The 27,114-nt window shown below is 41.7% G+C and overlaps 1 protein-coding gene across 1 annotated transcript in view; it reads left to right on the top strand.

Moving 5' to 3' along the window:
* The first annotated feature begins 18,522 nt into the window (after positions 1–18,522).
* Positions 18,523–27,114, top strand: part of NGF (nerve growth factor) — an 80,289-nt gene continuing 71,697 nt past the window's right edge. Inside the window, exon 1 of the mRNA XM_021002507.2 lies at positions 18,523–18,772. The gene's annotated coding sequence lies outside the window, so the exon portion shown is untranslated. The remainder of the gene's footprint in view (positions 18,773–27,114) is intronic.

The raw sequence follows: 27,114 nt of genomic DNA on the forward strand, positions 1-27,114 counted from the left end.
ATAATAAGAATAATAGCTATCACTGATATATTATTTCATTTGATCCTCACAACAAACCTGGGAGATTGGTATTATTATTATCTCCATTTTACAGATGAGAAAACTGAGGCAGAGTTTAAATGACTTGTCCAGAATCACACAGTTAGTATCCAGATTTGAACTCAGGTCTTCCTGATTCTAGGTCTGGTTCTTGATCCACTGTGCCACCTGCTGCCTATGTATATGTATGTTCAATTATTGCAGCCATATCTGACTCTTCATGACCCTATTTGGGGTTTTCTGTGCAAAGATACTAGAGTAGTTTGCTATTTCCTTCTCCAGCTCATTTTACAGATAAGGAAACTGAGGCAAACAAGATTAAGGGACTTGCCCAGAGTCACACAGCTAGTAAGTGGCTGAGGCTGGATTTGAACTCAGGTCTTCTTGACTTCAGGCCTGGCACTCTATCCACTGCACCACCTAGCTGCCTCGAGACATACATAGTTATCTGCATATTGTCTCACCAATTAGAACATCATCTACTTGAGGGCAAGGTATCTAATTTTTTTCATTTTTTTGTAGATCCAACACTTAACACAAAACTTGGCGTATAGTTAAGTGCTTAATAAATGCTTTTTGACTAACTGAGCACTTTATACACTGCAATGCCCCATGGAAAAGAGAGTTATCATTTCCTAGTGTATGGTGTAGTGGAATTTGGAATCCTTAGAAAGTCACTTAAACTATGTGACCTTGGGCAAATCATTTAACCCCACTGAGTCTCATCTGTAAAATAATGCAGTGGAAGATGGGTCAGATAATCTCAAAAGCCCCTTAGATCTCTAAATATTATTACTGTTATGGGCTGTATATAAGCATGTGAAAGCCACATACATGTGGGTTACCTATATGTATAACATGTACTTAGCATGTGATCCATTTCATGCAATGCCACAGTAGGTTCATAGACTGTTAGAGCCAGAAGGCTCATCCAGTACAATGTCCCCCCCTTTACAGAAGAGGAAAGCCAAGGCCCAAAGCAATGAAATGACTTGTCAAAGGTCACTAGTAGGTGGCAAAATTGGAACGAGAAACCAAGTCTTCTTCCGGAATATTCAGTGTTCTCTCTTCTAGAGAGAACTTGAGCAACCCGAGTGAACTTAGTAACTGCCCTCTGGGAATCCAAATTGCTAGTACAATTGGGAATTGGTGTGGTAGCCCCACAGCACCTGCTGCCCTAGCTCCAGTGGACATTCAACAATGTCGATTGCGGCTTGAGTCTGAGGAAGACTCCTCCTCAGAGCTGGTAGGTGGACTTGAGAGCATAGGAGAATGTGTGGAATAACCAAGGCAGCATTTTGTAGACTATTATACACTGGGCTCGTAGTCAGGAAAACCTGAGTTCAAATCCTCTCAGAAACTTATCGTCTGTGTGACCCTAGAAAAAATCACTTGATCTCTTTGTGCTTCAGTTTCTTCTTTGTGTGAAACTCCCAGGCTGGATTCAAGGACCTCGAATTCCTTTCCATTTCTAAATCTGTGACCTTGCAGTCCTTCCCAATCTTCGGCCCAAGTTAGGCATTCTTTCTCATAACCTCCATTCTGGCACACTGTAAATGATGTTCCGGTAGAACATATGTCCCTGGAGAGCAAGACACTATTTCCTTTGTCTCTCTAGGATCCACATGGTGCATTTCACATAGTAGGTACTCAATAAATGTTTGCTGATTTGAGTTGGTCTGAATTTCTGATGACCTCTTCTGGGTTACCAGAAAAGATTTTGCTTCACTATGCTTAAGGACAATGGTTGGCAGTAAAACAAAAAAAAATCTGTCATTTTTGTGAAAATTCAATCAATCAATAACATTTATTAAGCACCTACTATGTGCCAGGCACTGTGCTAAGCACTGGGGCTATAAAAAAAAAGGCAAAAGATCATCCTTCCCCTCAAGGAGTTTACAATCTAATGGGGCAGTCAACAAGCAAATATATACAAAGCAAGCTATATACAGGATCAATATGAAATCATCAGGAGTCAAGTCACTAGAATTAAGAAGGATTGGTAAGGCTGATACTAGAGAAAAACCTGCCACTTTTGCGAAAATTTGGGAAGATATTTCTGTGCTTCACGCATATACATAGTGAATGGATCACATTTTCCCATCTTTGCTGGCAGATCACCACCAAACCTCCTGTTTTAAATAGCTCGTGTACTTTGTTCTGGCCTTCTGGAATGAAGAACTAGGCAGTGGCTTAGTGCTAAGGGGAAGTGTTGCTGTTGACAAGGACCTGACTGTCTCCAGGCTTCTCAATCCTTCAGAAATAACAACAATTACTGTGCGTTCTACATTTCCCCCTTCAAGTCAGCAAATGCTTCAGCTGTTGGTTATTTTGATACTGTAGATAAAAGCTCTTTCAAGAAAATCTCATATAGAAAAATACCCTTGGCATGTTTGCACTGTCCTTTTTTACCCCAACTTTCTGAAGACATTGGACAGTTATTGAGGATGCTTGCTAGTCGCAGGTCAAGGGTGGAGAGATGTTTCTGGAAATGACCCCAGCTGGAGGGCATTTCCTTTTTTATTCTTCATGGAACACTAGAAAGGAAAGGGGGATGGGCAGGTTCAACTCAAAGATAGAGAATTAAAGAATCTTAGAATTCCAAGAGATCTTAGGGGTCATCTAGTCTAACCCTCTGCCAGATGCATGAATCTGTTCTAAAACCTCCCTGTCAAGGGGTCATCTAGCTTCTGATTGAATACTTCCAGGCACAGGGAGTTAATTGCTTCAGACCATTTGCAGATAGCTCCACTTGTTAGAACTTTTTTTCTTATATCCAGGTATGTAGTAAGGCTTCAATGAGATAATGCATGTAAAGTAATAGTCAGTTAATACATATTGAAATACCTATTATGTGCCAAGCATTGTGCTAAATGCTATTTAAATGCCAGTTAGTAGTAGTCCTATTAGTGGTGGTGGTGGTAGTAGGAGGAGGAGGAGTAGTAGTAGTAGTAGTAGTAGTAGTAGTAGTAGTAGTAGTAGTAGTAATAGTAGTAGCAGTAGTAGTGGTAGTGGTAGTAGTAGTGGTGGTGGTAGCATTAGCCTATAGTTACCTTTGTCAGACCTCCAATCTGGTGATGGCTTCATTTCCTGAGCCTCCTCCACTGCTCCTGAGCTCAAGCAATATTTATAGAGCAACATAAGGGTGTGCTAGGAAAATTTTAACAACCAGGATCTCTAGGGGAAAAATGTATGCCCACATACTTTGAAATTTAATTTGCATTATTAACACTTTCTCAAGTCTGGACAATCAACAAAACAATAAATCAAACCCTGATTTATGGTGATTGCCAATTTCTAAGGTATGAAGGGTCACACTGAAAGTTTAACAATTGGCTCTCCCAAGAGTTTGGTTCCAGCATACCTCTGCTTATATTGAGCTAAAACATGCCTCCCTATAATTTCTACCCAAGACCCTAGATCTGTACTCTGATAGCACCTACTCCATCTGCCACTTCCTGTCTGGACAGTCCCAGTTCCTTTAATGAATCTTTATATGACATGGTTCCAAGACTTTTAATGACTTTGTCACTCTCTTCTGGACCACTATAGTTTGTGTCATCGGCTTAGTTCAGGAGTGGTTCCCAAGAATGAACACAAATTCAACTGTTGGTGTCTGACCAGGACAGAGTACAGTGGGATTATTCCCTCCCTCATTCTGGATACTGTACTTTTACTGAGATTATATTAGGTTGGGGTGTGTGTGTGTGTGTGTGTGTGTGTGTGTGTGTGTGTGTGTGTGTGTGAGATCTATGTCACATTGTTGATTCATATCCAGTTTAGTAAGCTATATCCTCCACAAAGGAAGTTGCACCAAGTCACATCTCACCCATGTTGTTTTTTCACAACTAATGTTTTGAACCTAAGTGCACTAATTTTCGTTTATCTCCATTCAATTTTATCTTGTTAGATTTGGTCCATGATTCCTGCTTGACATGTATTTGTCTTTATCCAAATCATTAATTTTATCTTGCTGTTTTTATCAAAAGTATTTCTTTTGCTCTATTTCAGTCATGAGTCCTATCATATCAAGTCTCAGGGACACCTTAGAAGTTGTATTTGTCTCTTTGTATTAAAATTTCAAATCTGTTTCATTTATTCCCAATTTTCTGCCCATTTATATACAGTTATCTAGAACTATGAATATTCTAACATTTTTCCCAGTTACATTCATATATTTCTGGGTACTGTCTTTACTGTAATCCTTTGTATGACATACCTGATGTCGTCTCTCCATGTTCCATCTCCATTTTCAATTCAAAGTCCCCTTGATTAGACTGTCATCAGTCAGTCATTTCAGTAGGGTCCAACCCTTCGTGACCCCATTTGGGGTTTTCTTGGTAAAGATACCGGAGTGGTTTGCCATTTCCTTCTCCAGCTCATTTTATAGATGAAGAAACTAAGACAAACAGGGTTAAGTGACTTGCCTAGTGACAGCTAGTAAGTGTCTGAGCTCAGATTTGAACTCAGGAGGATAAGTCTTCCTGACTCCAGGCTTGGCACTCTATCCACTGCATCAATTATTTATACTAGGTCTCCCAGGTGTGGCTGACCTGACCTCAAATCTTTTGGAAACAAATCCCATAGATTAATTATGTGTCAATGACCTTACTAGTCTTTAGCAGTTATTAATTTTATTCATTCAAGTATTACAATGCCTCTTATTTGGAAGGGAATTTGGAAGCCATTAAATACCATCTGTACTTGACCAAAAATCTCCCCTCTAGCATCTGCCACGAGCTGTTTTGAAGACCGCCAGTGAAGGAGAACCCGCAGCCTCCCACTACAGGCCATTCCACCTTTGGATAGTTCTACCTGTCAGGAGGTTTTTCTTTATACCAAACCTAAAATCGCCTCTATGCAAATTCTACTCATTGTTCCTGGCTTTGCTCTCTGGGGACAAGCAGAAAAATTTCTCTTCTATAATTTAAACAGAGAAAGCTCTCTTCCCCACCCCCAAGTCTTCTCTTCACTAGTCTAAATATTCTTAGTTTCCTCGACCCATCTTCACGCCCCATGGTCTTGAAGGCTTTTGCCAACTTAGTTGCCCTTTCTTTATCCTCTGTAATTTGTTAATGTCCTTCCTAAAATGAGGTACACAGAAATGAACACAGTATTACAGACGTGGCCTGAGAAAAACAGAGTAGTGCAACATAATCTCTCTCCAATATGCCTGATAAAAGACTTATATCTAAGATACACAAGGAGCTGGTTCAAATTCATATGACTACAAAACATTCGTTGCTAGATAATAGTCAGAGGATATGAACAGGCAGTTTTCTTTTGTTTTTTTGGTTTTGGTTTGGTTTTTTTTTTTTGGTAGGAAATTTTCAAAGGAAGGTATTAAAGTATATGGGGAAATTCTCCAACTCAGTAATAATCAGAGAAATTCAAAGTAAAGAAACTCTGAGGTTCTACTTCACATCTATCACACCAAAAAAGATTACAAAAAAGGGAAGTGATTAGTGCTGGAAGGGCTGCAGGAAAGCAGGTATATTATCGCACTATTGGGGCAGCTAGGTGGTGTAATGGATAGAGTGCCAGGCCTGGAGTCAGGACGACCTGAGTTCAAATCCAGCCTCAGACACTTACTAGTTGTGTGACCCTGGGCAAGTCCCTTAATCTTGTTTGCCTAAGTTTCCTCATCAGTAAAATGAGCTGGAGAAGAAAATTACCAACTATTTCAATATCTTTGCCAAGAAAACACCAAATGGGGTTACAAAGAGCTGAACATGACTGAACAACAACTGTACTATTGGTGGAACTTTGAATTGATCCAGTCATTCTAGAAAGGAATTTTAACTATGCCACCAAAGTTACTAAAATACGTACACCCTTTGACTCAGCTATAGCACTACTAAGCCTATACCCCAAGAAAATCAAATAAAGAGTAAAGAGGCTTATATGAATTTTCATTTAATTTATATTAGTATTTTTCATGGCAGCCAAAAATTTGAAACTAAGAGGATGGCTTCCTATGGGGGAATGGCTAAACAAATTATGATATGGGAATGTAATGGAATATTATTGTACCATAAGAAATTATGAAAGGTACAGTTTCAGAGGAAACTGAAAAGCCCTCTATGAACTGATGCAAAGCAAAATGAGCAGAACTAGGAGAACCATTTATACAATGATAAAAACACTGTAGAGAAAAATAACTTTGAAAATTTTAGAATTCTGATCAATGCAAAGATAAATCATGAGTCAAAAAGAATGAAGATGAAACACATCATTCACCTTTTGACAGAGAGGTAATGAACTTAAGATGCAGAAAGACATATACTTTTTTTCTTTTTATAAAGACATATATTTTGACCTGGAAAGACCTACATGGTCTGATGCTGAGTGAAGTGAGCAGAACCAAGAGGACTTTGTGCACAATAACAGCCATGTTATGCGATGACTAATATTGTTAAACTGAACCCTTCTCAGCATTACAAGGATCTAAGACATCTCCCAAGGCCTCGGGATGGAAAATGCTGTCATCCAAAGAAAGAACTATGGAAGTTGAATTGCTTTCACTTATTTTTACCCTCTGTTGAGTTTTGTTTCATATTTCTGGTGGTTCCTCCTATAGGTTTTAATTTTTACTTGCAAGTTCACTAATATGAAAATATGTTTAACAAGAATGTAAATGTAAAACCTATATCAGATCGTGCGCCATCTTGGGGAGGGTGGGGAGGAGGAAGGGGGAGAAAAATTTTCAACTCAAAAGCATATGGAAGTGATTAATGATAAATCAATAAATTAATAAAATTGGGGGGGAGAGAAAAAAAGGCATATATTTTGAATATGACCAATGTAGACTACGCAGTTTTTGTGTTTTGAGGGCTTTTAAAAATTTTGCTCATGGGGAGGGTAGAAGGAAGAACAGATTAATTTTTTTAAAAAAGGAAAAAAACAAAGACAATGAAGATATTTATGCTATGATATACCACATTTATTTCAATTTAATTTATTGTTATGCAACAGTGCACAGCAATTTCAATGTATTGCCTTAATATGTCAGGGCTGCTATTTATATGACTATTATTGAGAATGGAGAATATTAATTGAAAAAGATAACGTGTTAAATAGATGCCACCCATAATTTTAAATCATTTTATTGTTAAGACATATGCTGTATGACAAAATAACTTTTTTTCAAAAAGAAAAAGAATAAGAAAAAAGCATGTAATAAGTTCCACGTGATAGTTTATAGACTAGTTTAGTTTGTTACTGGTGTTTTCTTTGGTGGCTGTATTCATATATCTTTCTTGTGTTTCTGGTACATGGAGTGTTTGCAAAGTAAATAATCTACTCGTGCGTATGGGTTTGGTTTGGTTTTGTTTTGCTTTGCTTTTGCTTTTAGTAGGTGTGTGCCAAATATCCCTCTTTCACTGAACATCTCTCTTTTTAAATTGATGGTTAGGCTCAGGTTTGCAGGGCATATCACCTCGTATTGTATCTTGAGTTCCTTGTTTCTTCTGAATACATTATTCCATTCCTTTCTTTGATTTGAGACAATATGAGATGACCAAATGTCTGTCCAAGTTCATATTTGCTGTTTCCATAACACTGTCTATCAATCTCATTCTCTGCCTTCCCCTTTTCCTTTCACCTTTATTATTTCTCAACATTAGGGTCTTTTCTACGCCTGTCACTCTATCCACTGTACCACCTATCTTCCCCATGCTGCAGTGACTCTATTCAAATACCCCATCCAACAAGAAGTAGAAAATACTGACTCTTTCCTGGCAAGTGAAGGAAAAGAGGAAAAAAGAGGGAAGAATCAAGCAAACTAAAACAGTAAAGCCAAATGGGCAGCTGCACCAGGCCTGAGGGAAAGGTGACTGGAAACCCAGCAGAGCACTAGACTCACATCCTAAAGATTACTCAGAGTAGAGATCACCGTCCTCCAGGGCTAACGTCATTGCCCAATTGCCCTCATCCCTATCCCCTAAGAAGCAGCAGAAGCTGGTAATGCCTAGCCATGTGAAATAAGGAGGATAGCAGTGGGGGGGGATTGCAGTGAACTGAAAATCTGCCTTGTGACCAGAGGCCTGACCCTAGCATAGTCAAGTCTGGGGCTACAATGACTAGCTCAATATGCTTGCCCTGAAGCAACAGACAATGATTCTGCTCAGCCTTGTTAATGAAAGGAGGAGAGGGGAGAGGGGACTGGGGAAGGGAAGGATGACAGGCTGAAAATAGATTTTTCCCAGATGGTTGTGACAGAAATTAAGGAAAAGAAGCAGGAAACCCAGCTGGCACCAGTCCAGTCATTTGGAGGTTACTCATGGCAAGGATCATGACTGGAAACTCCACATTTTTTATACAAATGGGCTACAACCAAACCACAGGGGTCTATGACACCAATGTAAGAGGTGGGGGGGGCAGAAAATGAATAACATATAATGTATGTTGAAAAAGCTGAAACACCAATGATGTCATGAGGGAAAGTATTACTAAGTGCCAAGATCACAAATATCAAACAGCCAAGAAGATGCTAAAAGCAGAAGGAAAGATGAGTAAAACCACCAAGAAATCAACGTAAGATTAGCAAATATTGCAATACCAAGGAAAGTTAACCCATATCGCTTGATGAAAAACAGAATCCTGTTGATTCCCCAGATATCATGTGAAAACAACAAGAAAATTCAAAATGGATGGAAAAGCTCATAAAACAAGTTATGAATGAATACAGATTTTTTAAAAATAGACCTCTCAATGTTGAAAGTGGAATTCTCAATGCAGAATTTAAAAAGCATACTTAGCAGATTAGGAAAATTGAATCTATGATAGAAAATCTCTGGAAAGAAATAGAATAAAAAAGAGATTAGATTTGCCCCAGAAAAATACCAAAATGAAGGAAATTTTAGAGCAGAAGAGAAACAAAAGAAAGCAGAATGTTAAATGTCAAGAACCCATGAATTGTACATAGACAAGCCAATATGACTGGCCTTGAAAACTGGATGGTGAGAGAGAAATTAAGGATCATAGGTCTTCCAGAAAAACATGGCAAATCAAAAAGCCTGAATACCATAATGTAGGAAATTATACATGAAAACTGCATCAAACTTCAGAATCCAATCAACAAATCATGGATCAGGAGACACCACGAATTGCTCCCAAAATAAAGCTCCATATTTCAATCTCCACAATAAGTAGTGATCGAATTTGATACTTTCAATGACAAGCAACAATTTTTGCAAACCACCAGGAGAAAGCTCTTCGAATATGATAAAAGAATTATTCTGTAGTTAGAAGAAATCAGAGGAGGGATTGGAAAAATGTATTCCAAAGAACAGTAAAACTCAAATTGCAACCTGAAACAACATATGTTACAAACTGAGTAAGAAGAAGGCATTTGGGGAATCCCTGAAAAACAGCAACAAAATAGAGATGAGGAAATTATTTCAACTACAAATACCCCCACACAGAACAAGAAAGATAAATAGATACAATTATCAATTGTACCAAGTGATGAAACCAAATATATATATATATACACATATACATATGTATATGTTGTAGGTTATTGTTTCATGGGGGATGGGAGAAGAAGGATTGACCTATGAGATTAAAGAACAATCAAGTGATGAATAGGACATAACAGGCTAAAGCTTTCAGGGAAACTTAAACACTCAGATAAACAGAGGTGGTTGCTGAATTGATGAACAATGGACCAATTTTCTGATTCTCCCATATATGAATCATTATCTTTTTGGAGCAGGGAATAGGACAGAAGAGATTGCATAATTGGAGGAGAAAAAAGTGAGAGACAAAAGGAAATGTATCATACACCCATCCCAGTTTGTGGTCAGGCCCTTATGAGATAATGATTCCTATAATCTTTTGGTAATACAAACTGCCAGGGTTGAGGGTAGTGGGGAGTCTTGCCCCAGAGGAGAAGGATGTGGCTCAATTAAAGAGGTTTTTTTTTTGAATCTGTTATTAAATTAGCAAATCCCTTTTGCTTTATATCATCCAAAAATTTGACAAGCATATCACCCAAGTCTTTGATAAACATTTTTATATAGTACAGGTTAAGTTCGGATCCCAGTGGTTTTCTCCTGGAGATTTTCCTCCAAGCTGGCATCAAGCTATTGATAATTCCATCCTAGATATGGTCATTCAAGCAGCTCTAAACCTAACTTTGTTATCATCTTGCCTCCATCTCAAAATGGCTTGTTAAATTCTTTACTGAAGTCCAAGTAAACCACATGTGCACCATCACCTTGATCTATCATTCTGAAAAACTAGTCAAAAAGAAAAAACTAAGTTAGCCGGTATGAGCTATCCTTGATGGAGTCTCTTTGTAAATTACTGTTTCCTCTTCTAGATGTTCATAGAACATCCCTTTAATAATATACTGTAGAATTCTGCCAGGAATCTAAGCCAAACTTGCTAGCCTATAGTTTTCTGAGTCTTTCATCTTCCTTCTTTAAAATCAGGATAACATATACCATACCAGCATATGCCATGATGGAAGTATGGTATTAGGTGCTGGGGGTGGGGGGGGACTAGAATTTTATTCAATTTCAGCATTTATTGAGTGTCAAATTAAGTACCCTTTTCCTAACGAAACAACAAAGGGAAAGTCATAGGTCCTGAGTGCCAGAGGCAGTTGCCCCACAGTAGATAGAGTGCAGGGTCTGGGCCTCAGGAAGACATCCAGCCTCAGGCACTTATTACTTGTATGACATGGGCAGGTCACTTATTCTCCATTTGCTTCAGTTTCCTTAACTGAAAAATGGTGAGAATAATAGCATTTTCCTCAAAGAGTTGTTGTAAGGATCAAAGGAGATAATATTCATACAGTGCCTGGCACATTATGTAGCCCCTATGCATTTTTTTTCCATTTCCTTCCTCTGAGGTTGGAAATTGCTGCAGAAAAGGATCCTGGCATAAATACTCCAATCCTGTCTCAAAAGGGTTAGGGTTTAGTGAGCTGAGCACACTTCTCTTCTTCTTTTGAAACACCTGTGTTCCATACCCCTGATTGGATTTGGGTATTCTAGCCCAGGAGTCTCAAATGGAAAAGCTATGCTTTATTTGAGCTGCTATCACCAACCCATACGCACTACTATCTAAATCTATGTTTCTCTTAACAAAAATAAAATGTGTTAATTGACTCATAGGACAGAATGAAGGGCATCAAAATTCCTATTCTATACTGATGCCTTCAGTCCTGGTTCTAGTGTGCCCTCCTCTCTGCATCTTGGCTGTCTCACAGGTCTATCTCACATTGAACCAACTCACATCTTGGTATATGTTCTGGACTATTCCTTTGGCTTTGAAGTCCTCCTCACCAACTCCTCCCCTCTCCATTTCTGTATTCGATGGCCCAAGAAGGAGCAGTGAATATCTATCATAGAGTCATAGAGTTGAAGTTAGGCTGACTGAGGTTGAATTCCCACCTCTGTCACTGACAAACTTTTTGCCTATATTTAACTTGTCTCTGCCTCAGTACCCTCATCTGCCAAATAAGATGTTATCTATCTCAAAAGGTTACTGTGCATATGAAACACTTGGCTAGCTTTAAAGTGGTATATAAATGTTAACTATTATTATTAATAACAGATATTGAGTCTTACTTACCCAAGCTGTTGTGGCTGGCTACTAATCTCTTTCTTTCCTCCAATGAACAGCACAATATAACACCAAACTCCCTCTGTAACCTATCAAATACCTTATGTTTTCCATATGAATTCCTCTTCATTTATGATATTCTGTTTTGCAATGTCAAAAGAGTAGAAGAACCTGGTTTTGACCAGCAGAGTCAAGTGGGGAGGGAATGTATGCAAGACACACTTTCAAGTTTAATTTGCAGTATTAACATTTTCTCTGTCACTTTCTTAAGTCTAGACCATCAACAAAACAATAAATCCAGCCTTGATGTGTACCATTTGCTGATTTCTTAGTGGGAAAGGCTCACTCAGAAAATTAACAGTCTTTTTGACTGTAGCACATCTCTGATCTGAATCCCTAGGCTGCCACCCACAACCTTCATGACCAAGTGAATCCCCTAACTGATCTGGGACTCAGTTTTCTCCTCTGTAAAATGTGGTGTTTGGACAACATGATCTCAAAGATCCCTGGTCCAACTCTAAATTCCCTGAGCTTTTGCTCTTAGACTTCTATAGTAGGCTCCACTGAAGTCTTCCTCCAATGCCTTATCATGTCAGAGAGGGAACTCTCAGTTCTTTAAATACTATGCCTGTAGAGTATAGACTCTAGTAGGTTCTACCAAGCTGAAAAGGCCCTAGATACGAAACCAGCAATAGATTGTGCCTGTCACTCAAAGAGAAGGCTCGCTAAGTTCATAAAGGCTTATCATCTGAAGAGCGTCCAATAAATGATGGTTTTCTTTTAATTTATAAAAATAAGGGTAAGGAGACAAAAATTCATAAAAGCTATCTGTTAAGGTATGGAAGGATTGTGATGTGATTTAGTGGAAGGACTACCATCTGCATGAAGATCCTTGAAATATTAGAATGTTTTGATAATGGTTTGTGATCAATAGAACAAGAAAGCGCCTGCTCTGTGTCAGGTACTGGGCTAGGTGTTAGAGATATAAAGACAAAAGACAGTCCCTGCCCTCAAGGAGCGTAGATTCTAATAGGAATGACAAGATGTGTACATATACATATACACACATGCCATCCCTTCCATTAGCATCTAAATATATGCAAGTCTTAGTAGGTGTATGTACATACATATATATTTATATATACACATGTATATATATATATATATTTACATATACATGTGTGTATGTATATATATATGTATATGTATATATATATATATATATATATATATTGCTATTGGCATATTTATCTTCAAAATGCATACAAAGCAGATACAAGGTAATCTTGGAGAGGAAAGCATGGAGGAGGCAGAGAGTCTTCCCAGGCAAGAGACAGGGGAATGTGTGTCTTTTGAGGAACAGAAGTCAGCCATTTAGGTGGGATTGTAGAGAATACAGAAGGAAGGATGGTATAAGAAAGCAAAATATATTCTTCCCTACAATCCTTTGAGATATTATCCCAATCTTACAGGTGAGGAAACTGAAGCTCAGACAGGATAAGTTTAATATCATTTCATAGATTTAAAGCTGGAAGGGACCTCAGAGGGATCTGTAGTACAACTCTTTTGTCTTACAGATAAGAAAACAGTCTCAAAGAGGTTAAGTGAATTGTCCAACAATGTCACCCAGGTAGGAAGCAGCAGGTTGGGATCAGGACCCAGGATCTCTGACTCTAAATCTAGCCCATGGTCATATACTTAGTAAGCAGCAGAGCTAAGTAGGTCCTCATACACACTCCCAAGAAAACCATGTAGAATAGGGGGCTGCTCTATGTTCAGCCCTTGGTTCCCTCCTTTCCTAGTTCCTCTCCCATCTAGCACATGAAAGAAAACCAAAACAGTCCAATATGCTCATGGATTCAAAATCCTTTCTGTCCTTCAGGATAACACTCACACAGCTACATCTACTGAAGCTCCACCTTCAAAAAAAATGAACTCTCTGTTCATCTAAAGTTTAAACTTCATCCCCAAATTCTTGGGCAGTTATTACAAAAGGTTGAACCTTTAGACAAGTTTATACGTGACACGAGTGATGAACTAAATAATATCCTATTGTCTGAAACTGCCTTTGTTTAATTGAAGATGATAAATTTCCTAATGGATAATGTTGACTATGAGGATGTCTATGCAAAAAGGACCATTTATGGTGTTCCTTGAACCTCCTGCCTTCACCTGCAAACTCTGCTAGTTTACAAGATTTGGTCTCAGACTGACCTGCTCTGCAAAAACTCATCTCAAAAACTGGGAAGTCTGTCTTGGAAAATAAAGACAGCATCTCAAACAGAACTGACTAGTGGGAGAAATCTTCCAACTTCTAATCCTTGAGTTATCCTCAATCCACCTCTTCAGCACCAATTTTTTGGTTCTTGGGAATTTAGAAAGAGTGGACTAATTTTGATGGACTCAGTGACAGGAGATACCTCAGTCAATCAATAAACATATATGCAGCACCTACTATATTCCAGGCACTATGGTAAGCCTTGGGGATATAAAGAAAGGCAAAAGATGGTCCCTGCCTTCAAGGAGCTCACAATCTAAGGGGAGACAACAAGCAATCAGATATATACGTGCAAGCTATATGCGGGATAAATGGGAAATAATAAAGAAAGGGCACTAGAATTAAGAGGGATTGGAAAGGTTTCCTGTAGAAAGTGGGATTTTAGCAGGGATGGGAATAAAACCAAGGGAGCCAGGAGGAACAGATGGGGGACAACCAGAGAAAATACTTGGAGCTGAGAGGGAGTGTCCTGTTCAAGGAACAGCTATTGGCCAGTGTCACTGGCTGGGAGGATAGTGGAAGAAGACTGGAAAGGATGGAGAGGGTTAAGTGGTAAAGGGCTTTGAATGCCAAACAGGATTTTGTATTTGATCCTGGAAGTGATGGGAAACTGCTGGTTTAAATCTTGACTCTCATACTCAGGGAGCCTCACCACAGGCATGGCCTTTGAATTTTTTTGAATCTAACACTTGCGCTATGTACCTCACAGGGTTATTTTGAGCAATATTGAGGAAACCTTAAAGTACTGGCTAAGTGTGAATGATGATGATAATTCAGTAAAAATGAAGACACTATAGTTTAACATCTGCTTCAATCCCCATTCACATTCTCATCATGTACCTCCACATGGTTTAATAAAAGGGCTGCTGGATTTGTATTTGGAAGACTTTTATTTTGAGTACCAGAGTGTCATATATTAGGTGAGAAACCTTAGCTCACCTTACCTCTGGGAGGCTCATTTTCCTCATCTAAAAGGGATAAGAACAGGACTCACTGGTATGAGAAATTCCCTCTACCTTTATAAAATAGTACCTTCTCTACAGCTGATGGTCTTTGAGAGCTCCCTAAAAACTTAGAGGTTGAGGATTGGCTCAGTGTCAAAGGCAAGACTCCTAGTTCTGAAGCTGGCTCTCTCTCTCCATTATGCCATCCTCTCTCCATCTGTAACCTTGCATTAAAAATACTTGCACTATTTTTTTTCCTCAAAAGATTGCGGAAAGGATGAAACGAGAGAATATTACCCCAAAAGTAATTTATTTATTCACTAATGTGCAGCTCAAAGAGTACTGGATTTGAAGTTAAAAGACCTGGGTTCAAAGGCCCACTCCATTCCTTTTACTACCTGTGTGATTTTTGGCACATCACTTAACCTCTCTGGTCTGTGATTTCATTATCTGCAAAATGAGAGACTTAGCTTAGGTGGCTTCCAAGGCCCCCAGCTCTGATTCTATGATTCTAAGGGACAGTAAAACCACACTGAATAATTAAGAAATCTGAGGTGAAAGACTGGCTTTAGTTCTTTTGATGCAGGACTTTGGAAAAAAGCATTGAATATCTGTGCCTTAGTTTTCCCACCTGTGCAATGGAATAGTCAGGCTAGAATTAAGATTTGAAAAGAATTATAAAGATAATTCATTCAACACCCTCATTTTAGAGATGACAAAAATAAGACCCACCAAAGGGTAATGCCTTGCCCACAGTTACAGGGCAATAAACAGCAGAACTAGGATGCAGATTCACGGCTCCAGACTCTGGTCCAATCAAATCCCATCCAATAAACACCTACCTCCCTTCAAGGCTAATGTCAAGCACTACCACCTCCAAGAAGCCTTCACTGCTTCCCACAATTGTTACTCCCTTTCTCAAATCAATTTGTATTTATTTTGTATTTCTGTGGATATCTTGCTTCCTCCTGTTGAATGCAAAGGGCTTCACTCATTCATTCATCCAAAAGTAATTTATTAAATTCCCATCATGTCCCTTTCTCAGTGAAATCACAGGTGTAATTCCTATCTTTATTCCTATGTGCCAGGCATAGTACTAGATACAGGGGGATGAAAAGGCACAAACAAAACAGATTTTGCCCTAATGAATTTTATATTGGGGTGGGGGGAGGGGGGCAATATATACCAAGTAAATGAAAATAATTTCCAAGGAGAGGGAGGTAGAGGAATCAGACTAGATTTCCCACTGGGGGTCACAATTTAGTGGAGCTTAGAAGGAAGCTGGGGATTGTGCTAAGCAGAGGTGATGAGGAAGAGCATTCCATGGGTAACAGCTTGGGCAAGAGCAGGGGGGTGGGAAATGGAATGGCATTTAGTTAAGGAGTATAGCATAAGACCAGAACGAAGATTTTATGAAAGGTGTCCTTGAGGGTAGGGACTGTTCTGTCTTTGTCTTTGTTTATCCTTAGCTATCCTTAGCCTATAGTCTCTAGTACATAATAGTTACTTAATAATAATAGCTAACATTTATATAGCCCTTACTACGTGCCAGGCACTGTACTAAGTGCTTTATAATTATTATCTTATTTGATCCTCACAACAACCCTGGGAGGTAGGTGATATTGTTATCTTTATTTTACAGATGAGAAAACTGAGGCAAACAGAGGTTAAATGACTTGCCAAAGTCATATAGCTAAGTGTCTCAGGCTATCCACCGTACCACCTGGCAGGGCTCAGCACCTAGGACACAAAGAAAACACAGAAAACAGTTGTTACCCTAAAGGTACCCTGAGTCTTCTGATCTGACCCCAAATTCAGGGCTCTTGCCACTGAACACAACACTGTTTCTCTCTTTGGTGCCCCCAGTTTTCAGTGGCTGGAAAGACTGAGGTAAACTCTGAATCCCCCTTCAAGCTTCAGTCACTCCCCCAATGCCCTCTTTTCTTCATCAGCACTGTCAGCGACTAGCAGGGAAGGCTCTAGGGTTCAGCCTTCCCAGGTGGGCAGGATAGGATAGGCCTGGTCATCTTTGACCCAGTCCCAAAAAGCAGTGGAGAAAGGAGGTGAACTCACAATGATGCCATTTTAACTGAGGCCTCAAGGTTTCCCAGCTTCTTCAGTCTGCCGTAGGAAACACCTTCTCTTCCTGCCCAGTACCAGAAGAGCTGGCAGCACCAGGGTGTGGCAGGTAAAGGGTCTTAGGGCAGGGGTGTACTTCAGCCCTCCTTCACCTTCTCAGGCCTCATTGGAGTTTCTGAAAAAGGAGAGCTCCAAGACAGATCAATCAAAAAATATTTCCAACACCTGCAGGCACCTGGAGGCGAGAGACACAGAGACAGAGAGACAGAGACAAACAGAGACAGAGATAGAGACAGAGAGAGTCAGGCAGACAGACAGACTTTCGGCTACTAGTAGTGTCCTTTTGCTGCACTTCAACAAAGCTACATAAGGCGACCCCCTTGCCCCATTCACTGACCAGTCTCACAATCTAACAGTCTGTGAAGCCAGGACAGAATAGGATTTTTTTCAAGGATTGGAGTAAAATAGAGCTCCTAGAGGCCCCGCAGTCAGTGGGGATGAGGGGGGTGGGGATAACCCTGGTCCTTCCACAGTTCACACTGGTGAAAACCTGGCACAGCAGTGGGTGATGTGCCACCAGGCCCTTGGCACGGTCTGTGGCACTTGGTTGGGCCACATGGGGCTTTGTTGTGCCTGAGCAACCAACCAAGCCCCCTCCAACTTGGCTTTCAAAAGGAAGCTACAAGGCATAAATTGGAGGTTTAACCAAGAACACTCCGCCCACAAAGGGACAACAAGACCCTAAGAAGGAGGGTGGAGAACAGCTCAAAAGAGAGGTTTACCGCGCTCTTGGGCTGTGGGGCAGAGTCTGAAGTGTATGTGTAGGAGCTGAGAGGGGGTGTCACTCTAGTTAGAGGCAGAGGACCTATTCCCTCCACCTTGGCATCGGCCGTCCCTGGCAAATAGACCGCGGCCATCCCTTAGTCACGCCTTTGCCTGCTGTCACTATGTCTCTCAGGGCCTCTCTTCCACGAGTTTAATAGTCCTGCCTAGCAGCCCCCGCGGTAGGGCTCCATTTGGGACCTCCGTTAGTGGGAACGCCCCTCAGGGTCTGCGCCTCAGGGTCTTTCTCCTAGAGATCAGCTCCGAAGTGTCAGGGAAAAAGAGTTCTTAACCTGCGAAAATCAGAGGGGGTGCGGAGAAGTGTATGCCTACCCTCGAGGCTCAGGTGGCCAGAGGCTAGCAAGCTGGACAAGGAGGGAGGGGGCAACCAGGGAACCTGGGAGCTTAAAAGAGCATACCTCCGTCTTCCACAAACACAGCTCCTAGCCCTGGATGCCTCTGAAAGCCTTGGTCTCCCAAACCTGTGTGCAGCCCCTTCACCCAGTCCCCCTCTCCTTCTTTAGAGACACGGGCTGGGCTGGTGACAAGGAGAGACAATGTTTCTACTCCCTCCCGGAGCTTCCTGGGGCTGGCACTGGCCTGGGATCGATCAGCCCTTCTTGTCTCGAAACCCTGGACTAGTCCTGGGACCCTTCCCCTCAGGAGCAGACAACCCTTCAGAGTCAGTCAGAGCAGGTGCTGGGGTGGGGGTGAGGGCGGGGGGGGGGAGGAGGTTTTGAGCAGCCTTGAAAGGGGAGGGACTAAAAATAAAAAAATGCTAAGGAGGAGAGCGTGAGCCAGTCACTCCAGCAGAAAGCGCTGCGAGCCCGAGGGGAGCTGAGCTCCGAGTGAGTCAGGACTGCCCCAGAGCACCGGCACTTCAGCGCACGGGCAGAGGCGCACACGGCGAGGACCTGGGGCAGGGTGGATGGCTGTGTTCGCCTGGGAGAGTGTCTACGGACGCGGGTCCAGCGAGATCTCCGACCCTCTGGGTAACCCCTAGGCTCCCGGCATCCAGAGGCACAGCCCCGAGGTGAGTGTCCCGGGCAGCGCTTCGCCGAGAGCGCGGCAGGGAAGCCGGACTGGGCTGGGGGTACGCAGGTTCTTGCCAGGCTCGGATGGCTTCACTGCGTGTGTCTTAGCCACGCTCCTCAAGGCGAACCCCGCAGGGCCTGGGAAGGCTTCTCTGCGGGCACGCGGCGCCTGGGGAGAGAAACCTGCAAGTGAGGGAGCGAATTTGTGAGGGGTGGGTGCTGGGACCACTGGCTTTGATCACGCGGAGGCTCGGGAGAGGCAGGTAGGAGTGTTTTGCAAGCGAATGCAAGAGAGTGGGCTGAGTCCGGAAAGTAACCCTGCTGCCCTAAGGCAGAGCGGTCCCAGGGGCTCCCCAGGTAAGGCGAAAAGCTCAGCTAAAAGCCCAGAAATCGACTTAGCGCTCACTTTCTCGTCCGCCTCCAGTTTTGCCCCTGTCCTCCAACAGTTGGGACACTGAGGGATCAGGTCTCTTGCCTCCTGAGCGCCCAGACTCTGGTGGTGCCCAAGGTCACAGGCTCAGTTCTGGGGATGGGAACGCTGGTGTGCTGTCGAGAAACTGGCAGTAGGGCTGGGCTACGCCAGCCTTTTCATTTTCAAAAACGCCACGGGCACCTTCAGGTGCCTGACCGAGGTAGCCGAGGCTTCAGCTCCTCCTCCTTGGGACATCCTTCCCTGCCCGGTGTTGCCAGGTGCAGTGGAGGCTTGGCTGAGGTGGCACCACCTTCTTCAGCTAAAGCAAGGAGGACAGAAAGAGGGACAGAAGACTTCAGGGGTCAGGAAATGACACCCGAGAGTTTACTTCGGGCTCATTGAGGCTGCTTTTTTCCTTAAGAACCTAACTCCCAGATTATGATGAAAAGGGTTTGCTGCTCTAACTTTGTGTGCTCCTAAAAAGTGAGAGACTAAAAGAAGATCTTGCTTGACGGGCTGGTTTTTCCAAGTCGTTACAGATTGGAAGTTGTAACAGTTTGGAGGATAATTTATGGGTGTTTCAGGCATTAAAGTCTATTACAGCAAAGCCTTTTGGGTGCTTGGGGTATTAAGAGAAACTGAAGTACAGGTCCCAGCTGGAAACAAAAGAAGAAAAATCTTCACCGATTGTACTCTCAATATGTAATCTGGAGTTAAGGAAGTCCTTAAGGAAATGACTGTATCAATTGCTCTGCCTATGTCCTCAGACCCTCACTCGCTGACTGTGGTGTGTCATGATCCCTACTTAGGACTCCCAGCTATGGAACTGGGAGCTAGATTGCAATAATGAATGATAGTCAAAAGCCTAGAGCAACATCTCCAGAGAATCTAAACCAAGACTATTCTGGGACCCCAGAAGTCCCCCCAACCTGACCTGGGGGAGGAGTTTCTGGTCCCATTTAATTCTATAAACATTTACTAAATGCCTACCATGTTTCAGAGACTGGACAACACCCTGATCTTATGGTCTTTCCCTTAATTCTGTCCCTCTCCCTCCCTTTGTCAGGTGAATTCTTAGACTCTTAAAAGAGCAGTAAATTCAGCCAACATGAGGGGCCTCTTTTGTTACCATTGCCAAGTATCAATATAGGCAGCTCGGTTTCCTTTCCTAGCCAGGGGCTATTGATGAAGACTGTAGTTGTCTGTCAGCAGAAAAAAATAAAGTAAAATAAAATAAAATAAAATAAAACACCCAATAGCAAAAAGACAGAGAGGAACCTAGCATGGAGGGATTTCTGGATTTAAATGAAAGTCACCAATCTCTTGTAAACTTCAGGGGCCTACCTCGAAATGAGGGCTGATTATGAACCTTCCCCCATCCAAATCACTGAATTCCCACTGATACTTCCTACATTTTTATGCCAATCAATTCCTGCCAAAATGACAGTGGAGAACAGACTTGAAGTGGATGAGATAACCCTACAGGGTAACGTGAAGCCTAAGGACTATGCTGAGGGGGGTTGGGAGTGGGGAAGGTGATAGGGAAATCTTCCTCCCTTTTCTTCCTTTTTTTTGGGGAGAGGGGAGAGGTTAGTTCAATTTAATTCTATAAATAGTTATGAAGAAGCTTGGTACAATGAAAACGGTCTCTCACACTTACTTATTACCTGTGTAACCTTGGGCAAACCATTTAACATCCACTGTTCTCAGCTTTCTCAGGTAAAATGAAGGCGCTGGAGCAGATGACCTCTAAGGTCCTTCCCTTCCAGCTCCAGACTCCAGGCATCTTGTGTGGCTGATCCTCATGCCTGATACTCTCTGTCCTTATTTCCACTGCCTGTATTCCCTGACTTTCTTTAAGGCCCAACTAAAAATCCACTTTTTAAAGAATCATTTCCTAATCCTCCTTAATGCCTGGTCCCTTCACTCGGTTGATTATCTCCCATTATGTATTAATCTTGTATGTATGTATCTTGTGTGTATGTATCTTGTGTGTATGTATCTTGTGTGTATGTATCTTGTGTGTATGTATCTTGTGTGTATGTATCTTGTGTGTATGTATCTTGTGTGTATGTATCTTGTGTGTATGTATCTTGTGTGTATGTATCTTGATTGTGCATATTTGTTTTCAAGGTGTTTCCCCCATTAGACTGTGAATGCCTTGAGAACTGCAACTGCCTTTTGTTTTTCTTAGCAAAGTGCCCGGTACACAATAGGTGCTTAACAAATGCTTATCAACTGTCTAGCTGATCCTAGCAAGGCCCTGAACACATAGGAATAATTCTTTCTCCTCCTCTGCCCAGTCCCTTCAAAACACAGGAGCTATACCTCATCCTTCCAATTTACCTTAACCTGGGGCATCTCTACGATCCCTTCTTTCCTAATCACTTCTGTGAAAATGAAACTCCCATCCCAACTCTTCTTATTCCACCCCAAATATTCCCAGTGAGTCTGTGAAATGAGGGGCAGGTTCCAGACCCAGACTGATACAGTGGCTTCCCACCCAATCCCCTGAGTACTGGACTGAGATGGAATTGGGAGTCAGGGCAAGAGGAGGGCCTCTAGCTGCCAGGAGGGCAGGGGAAGAACCTGAGGGAAGTTTCTCATGGCTACTGAGTGTAGACTGCTGAAAAATATCTGAGAAGTTTGCTCTTTGAATTGGATATCAAGTATTACTTACACAGTGTCCATGGAATTCTCTCATTCCAGTGACCACTTAGCTTGGATCACAGAGCAGACACTACAGAAAATTGGTTCAGCCACTCCATTACACTAATCACCACATGAAGGGTTCACCTCTAATTACTGGATGAGAAGTACTCATCACAATATGAAGCAGTTCACTTCTGAGGGGTGGATGAAGAGTGCCCCCAGCAGATACTGAAATCAAAAGTAGTGAAAGCTGGCATTGGAAGCCAAGGCCTTTCTGTAGAAAATCTGTCTAGGGGTCAGAAAGGTACTTTTGCTAACATCAGACTCCTTGCACATTAGAAGCAGGGCTCTGCCCCCTCATTTTTACTGGTTTTGCAACTATAGTATCTGCTTTGGGAAGTTACCAGATGGATGGCACTATGGTTAACGCCGTAACTGGGATGGGACAGATGGGACTTTGTTTCAGGATAGGGACTGCTTCCTCTTTGTGCCTCATTTCACTATCCTCCAGAAGCAGGTAATGCAATAACTTTATCTCTACCTGAAGCATCCTGTTACCATGATGCCCCTCTCTGAGAGTCCACTTTCCTTCTCAACCCATAAACCATTAGGCACTACAGTCAGACTCACAGAATCTCCATATTTAAGAATTTGAAGGGACTTCAGAAGTCATCTTGTCCAACTCATAACCCACTCCCCCCAAAAAAATCCCCTTCTAACACACTAGACAAGTGATTATGCAGCCTGTAGCTGTGATATCTATCATACATACTTCTATGCTCTAACCTGAATTTGATCGTGGTACAGTTATGACTCTGCCAGGAAACCAAGTTACATTTCTGTAAATCAAACCCAAGTAAACGTCTCTCTATTCATATTCATGTTCTCGATCTCACTCTGCCCTCTTTGCCTTTTGCCTCAATCCAGCTGTCCAGTTTCTATCCAGCTGTCCAGTTAGACTCCTGATTGGTGAGAGTTCTCTACACCTAGTGGGACCCAGACCTCGTCAACATACCCTTCCCTCTCTCCAGAGTTCCACCCCTAACCTTTGAGTATAAAACTATCAATGCTATCATTCCTGGAAAGGATTTGTCAGTCATTTGCCTTGTGACTTCCCAAACCAAAACACCCCACCTGGGACACTTCATCCTAATTAGACTGTAAGCTATTTGAGGGTAGACGGTCTATTGCTTGTGGTGCAGTATGTGTATCCCCAGCACTAAGCCTAATAGTACCTGTGACTTTTTTATTCATTCATTCAGTAAGTTAATTCTGAGTTTGCCAACCACCCATTCACATACTTACTGTTCAAAAGACATCTTTTCCCTGATCAATTTTAAAGAACTTTCATTAGCAAATAAGCATAAACCCTAATTCAGGTGTGGGTTTAGTTCGATTTTTAGAGCACTGGGGCTTTGTTTCCTCACCAACTGGAAGATAGGCAAGTGCTCTGATTCCAAGAATTATATTGGCCAAGCTGACTGTGATAGACATCAACATTCAATGGAAAAAAAAAATCATAATCCAAAGAATTGGTAGAAGAAAGACTTGTGAGAGGAAGATCTGAATCCTAAACTACATCTGTGACCTAGGGAAGTCATTTAAGTTAATTTGGACAATGTTCTTTTCACCTGTAAAATCAAGAGGGTTGTCTCTAACCTTCCATCAAATTCTAAATTTCTGATCACATGAATGGAAACATTTATTCCTAGTAGGCAAGGACTTCCAGCAACAGAGCTGAGCCAAAACAAGAGAATCAAAGAATTTTTTTTTAATCTCCAGGAGATAGTGACTATTCAAATCACTTGGTTGAGATGTCAGAATCCAGATCCTCTTAGGCCACTCCCTAAGCACATATGCTGCCTACCCCCCAAATGACATCTATACTCAGTCCAATCCAGCGATTCTACCCTCAACATCTGTCATTGTTTCTGCAGGTGGTTGACTTCAGGGACATGGGAACCACAGAACATTGGGGATGGGGCACAGGGGAAGAGTGGAAGAAATGTGCTCGAGACATGGCAAGAAAAGAGGTTGTGATTTAGCAGTTTTCTTTTCTACCGTGTGTTGAAAAAAAAAATCAGCCTGTCTGCAGCCACCCACTGATCCCTCACCTCCCTATGTCTACACTGTTGATGTGAGGAGGAAATCCTACCCTGGATCATACTCAGTCACTCACCAGGGGGTACCTCCTTTAAGTCATTAACCAAGTAGAACCTTCCCTACTACTGAGGCCAATTAATACAACATTCCTACTTCTCCACAAAACGTGAATAAAAATGAGCAAAGCTGTTAAAATAAATGAGAGTCCATAATGTCCCATTTAATTTTCAAATTAGGGTACTTTTCTACAATGAAGGTAGAGCCTTAGAAAATGGCTTGAGAGCTCTCCATCCTCTACCTATGCACTACCTTCCCTAGGATAGCTCGAAAAGACAAGAGTAGCTTGGATGACTTGTCTTTGGGTCTTCATCTATTAGCTTGGATGACTTGTCTTTGGGTCTTCATCTATGAAAGGAGTAAAAGGAATTACAGTCTCAGAGAATGAGATTTCCAATAGCAGGTGTTTGATATTTATTAAGAACAGAGAAGAGAAGATGATGATGGGGCAGGGCTGGTAGAATTGGCTGTTAAGGCAATTAATTAGAGAAAACAGAAACTGCAAAAAATGGGAAGTCCCTTGCTCATGTGACAGCCTCACCAGTAGCATCTTACCAGAGTCTCTGCCCCTGGAGTCTCTGTCTGCTTCCATGGTGCGGTGTCCTTCCCAACAAGCCCCTCCCCCCCCAGACTAAGATCTTTCCCTTCTACCTCTAGACAGTGCAGGTAATCAGTGACAATGCTAAGATCTGAACCCATGTCCTTTGCCTCCAAATGCAGGACTCTTTCCTCAGCACCATACTTCCTCCTAATCACCCTCTTAGTTACGACCCAATTAAATACTCGCTTTGAATTATCCAGGAGCCTACTTGGTTTTGTAGTGAATAAAGTCTTCTTTCTTCTCTAACTCTTCCTCCTCCTCTTCCTTCTTATCTTTGGATTGGGAGTCAGAAACTCAGAATTTCCCTGTAAATTTATTCTTAGGCTAAGAAGAAGTTTGAGAGATTTAGGACCCAGCAGTGGTCTTTTCTGAAAACCAAAAAGCCCTGGAAATGGAAGGACCTGACTATGATGAGATGGTGGGTGAATGGATTCTGGTATCAAACTTATCACAGTAGCATTTTACTATAAGGAAATTTACAATCCATTATACTGCAGTGATCGTTTCCAAGTAACCACAAAATATTTGCTATCTGGTACAGATGCGCTGAATTGCCTTGGTTATGTTTCAGATGGCTATGACTTCCCTATCTAGAATCAGTTGTGTCTCATTCTTTACACTGAATGCCCATCCCTCTCAAGAGAAATGAAAAATCTGCATCAAAAGACCCAGCCATTCTGTCCCTATGATGATAGACATTAACATCCAAGAATTTCACAAGAGAAGTCACACAAAGAATGAATGAATGAAAAGCGTTTGTTAAGCTTTCAAAGAATATCCTAGAAGTGTATCACTGAAAAGAAAGTGGGCCAGTCATGGCGTAAAAGCCCACATTCTCCATTGGTATCCATCCACTCAGTGTCAAGGGAATGTAACGCATTGGAAAGAACGCAAGGTTTGAACTCTGAGGATCTGGGTTTGAATCTTGACTTTGTCGCTTGATTTTGTAGCTTTCTTTGTCCGGCTCTTTGGACTTTAGTTCCCAAACCCACAAAAAGAGGGTGCTGGTCTAGATGCCCACTAAGGTCCCTTTCAGGTTTAAATCTGTGACCCTATGAAGTAGAGGAAGGCCTCCAGACTGTTAGGTGGATATATGGGAAACCCAGTGCAAGATACAGTCATACAGTGTGAGAGGACATGGCTTATATTCTGCATCATTAGAGGGAGGACCCACACTAGTGAGATCACAGGTTCATCAAAGATCATAAGCCGATAGGCCAGTGTTGTCTCGGACCCTCCCTACTCCCCCTTCTTCACCTCACCCTCAAGAAATATGAGTCAAGGTATTTCTAATTTCCTGGTAATGAAGCATGGTACAACTGCTCATTTGACTAAAAGGAACACAGCCTCAGATGAAAAAGCATAGATTGACAGGTGCCAAAAAACATTTACTGAGCTAGCTGTGCTACGTGCTGGGGATGTGATCCTGGCCCTTAAGCAGCATTCAGAATGATATAATGGAATTTGGAATCAAATCCTGGATCTGCCATAGCACTTTGGGCAATTACTTCCAATTTGGGGGCCACTGGGCTTCCTTTTTTTTTTTTCTTTGTCAAATGAAAGGTTTGGAACAAGTCATTCCTGAGGCCCTCCTGGCTTCCACATCCTTGGATCTTTTTATTGTTGTAACTTCAAGTGCTAAATGATGGGAAATGCCTGGAAGAGGAAAGACTCTTAAGAGCATAGATTTATAGCTGGAAGGCACCTTAGAGACCTTGGAGTTCCAGCTGCATCATTTTGCAGATAAGGAAACTGAGGTCCAAAGAGGTTAAGTGATTTGACCAAGATCACAGAGGTAAGTGTCCAAAGTAGGATTTGAACCCAAATCTCTCTGACACCAGATCCAGCAGTCTATCCACTTACCAACACTGATGAGAGGGAAATGGTGTGCTGGGAGTACAGTGGCAAGCCTGCGGGATTGGGGTAGAGGGCTCAGCTAGAGAGAAAATGAGAACGAAAAGGGAGGTTTCTAGCATATCATACACTCCATTTTCATTTCTTAGATCTATCTTTCATAGCCCTGCGGCAATTGTCCCCCCTCCCCCATTTCACTTCCATTTTAGAGGCCCTAACTTGTGTAAATCTACTACTGGTATTTCAAGCATAAGAAATCATTTTTATTTACCCAGCTGTATATTTTGACATTTTATAATTAGCATTCTGATTGGCTTGCATTCCCTACTTTAAATAATCTTTACAAGCCCCCTGACATCTGGGTGAAAGATCAGTAGATGTTCAGATGTATTTTTTTTGCCCCAGATTTCATTTTGAAAATGATAAAACACTGTCCTTTCAATACAGAATTCTTTGAAAGCTGTCATTTTGACTGAAGGCATTTGTAGGTATTTTTAGGAGGGTATTGGACTCCATGATCTCTTTCAGCTCTAAATTCTATCATCTTATTTTAGTTCTTCACCCAATCCAACAATATGACTATTTCCTTTTGACTTTTAGGGAGGTAAAGCAGATGGGAAGGAATAAACTCAGTTAGAGAAAGAAGTAGCTTATCATCCAAA

The sequence above is a fragment of the Phascolarctos cinereus genome, unplaced genomic scaffold (assembly GCF_003287225.1).
Source record: "Phascolarctos cinereus isolate Bilbo 61053 unplaced genomic scaffold, phaCin_HiC Scaffold_5;HRSCAF=322, whole genome shotgun sequence".
In the NCBI taxonomy this organism is placed as follows: Eukaryota; Metazoa; Chordata; class Mammalia; order Diprotodontia; family Phascolarctidae; genus Phascolarctos; species Phascolarctos cinereus.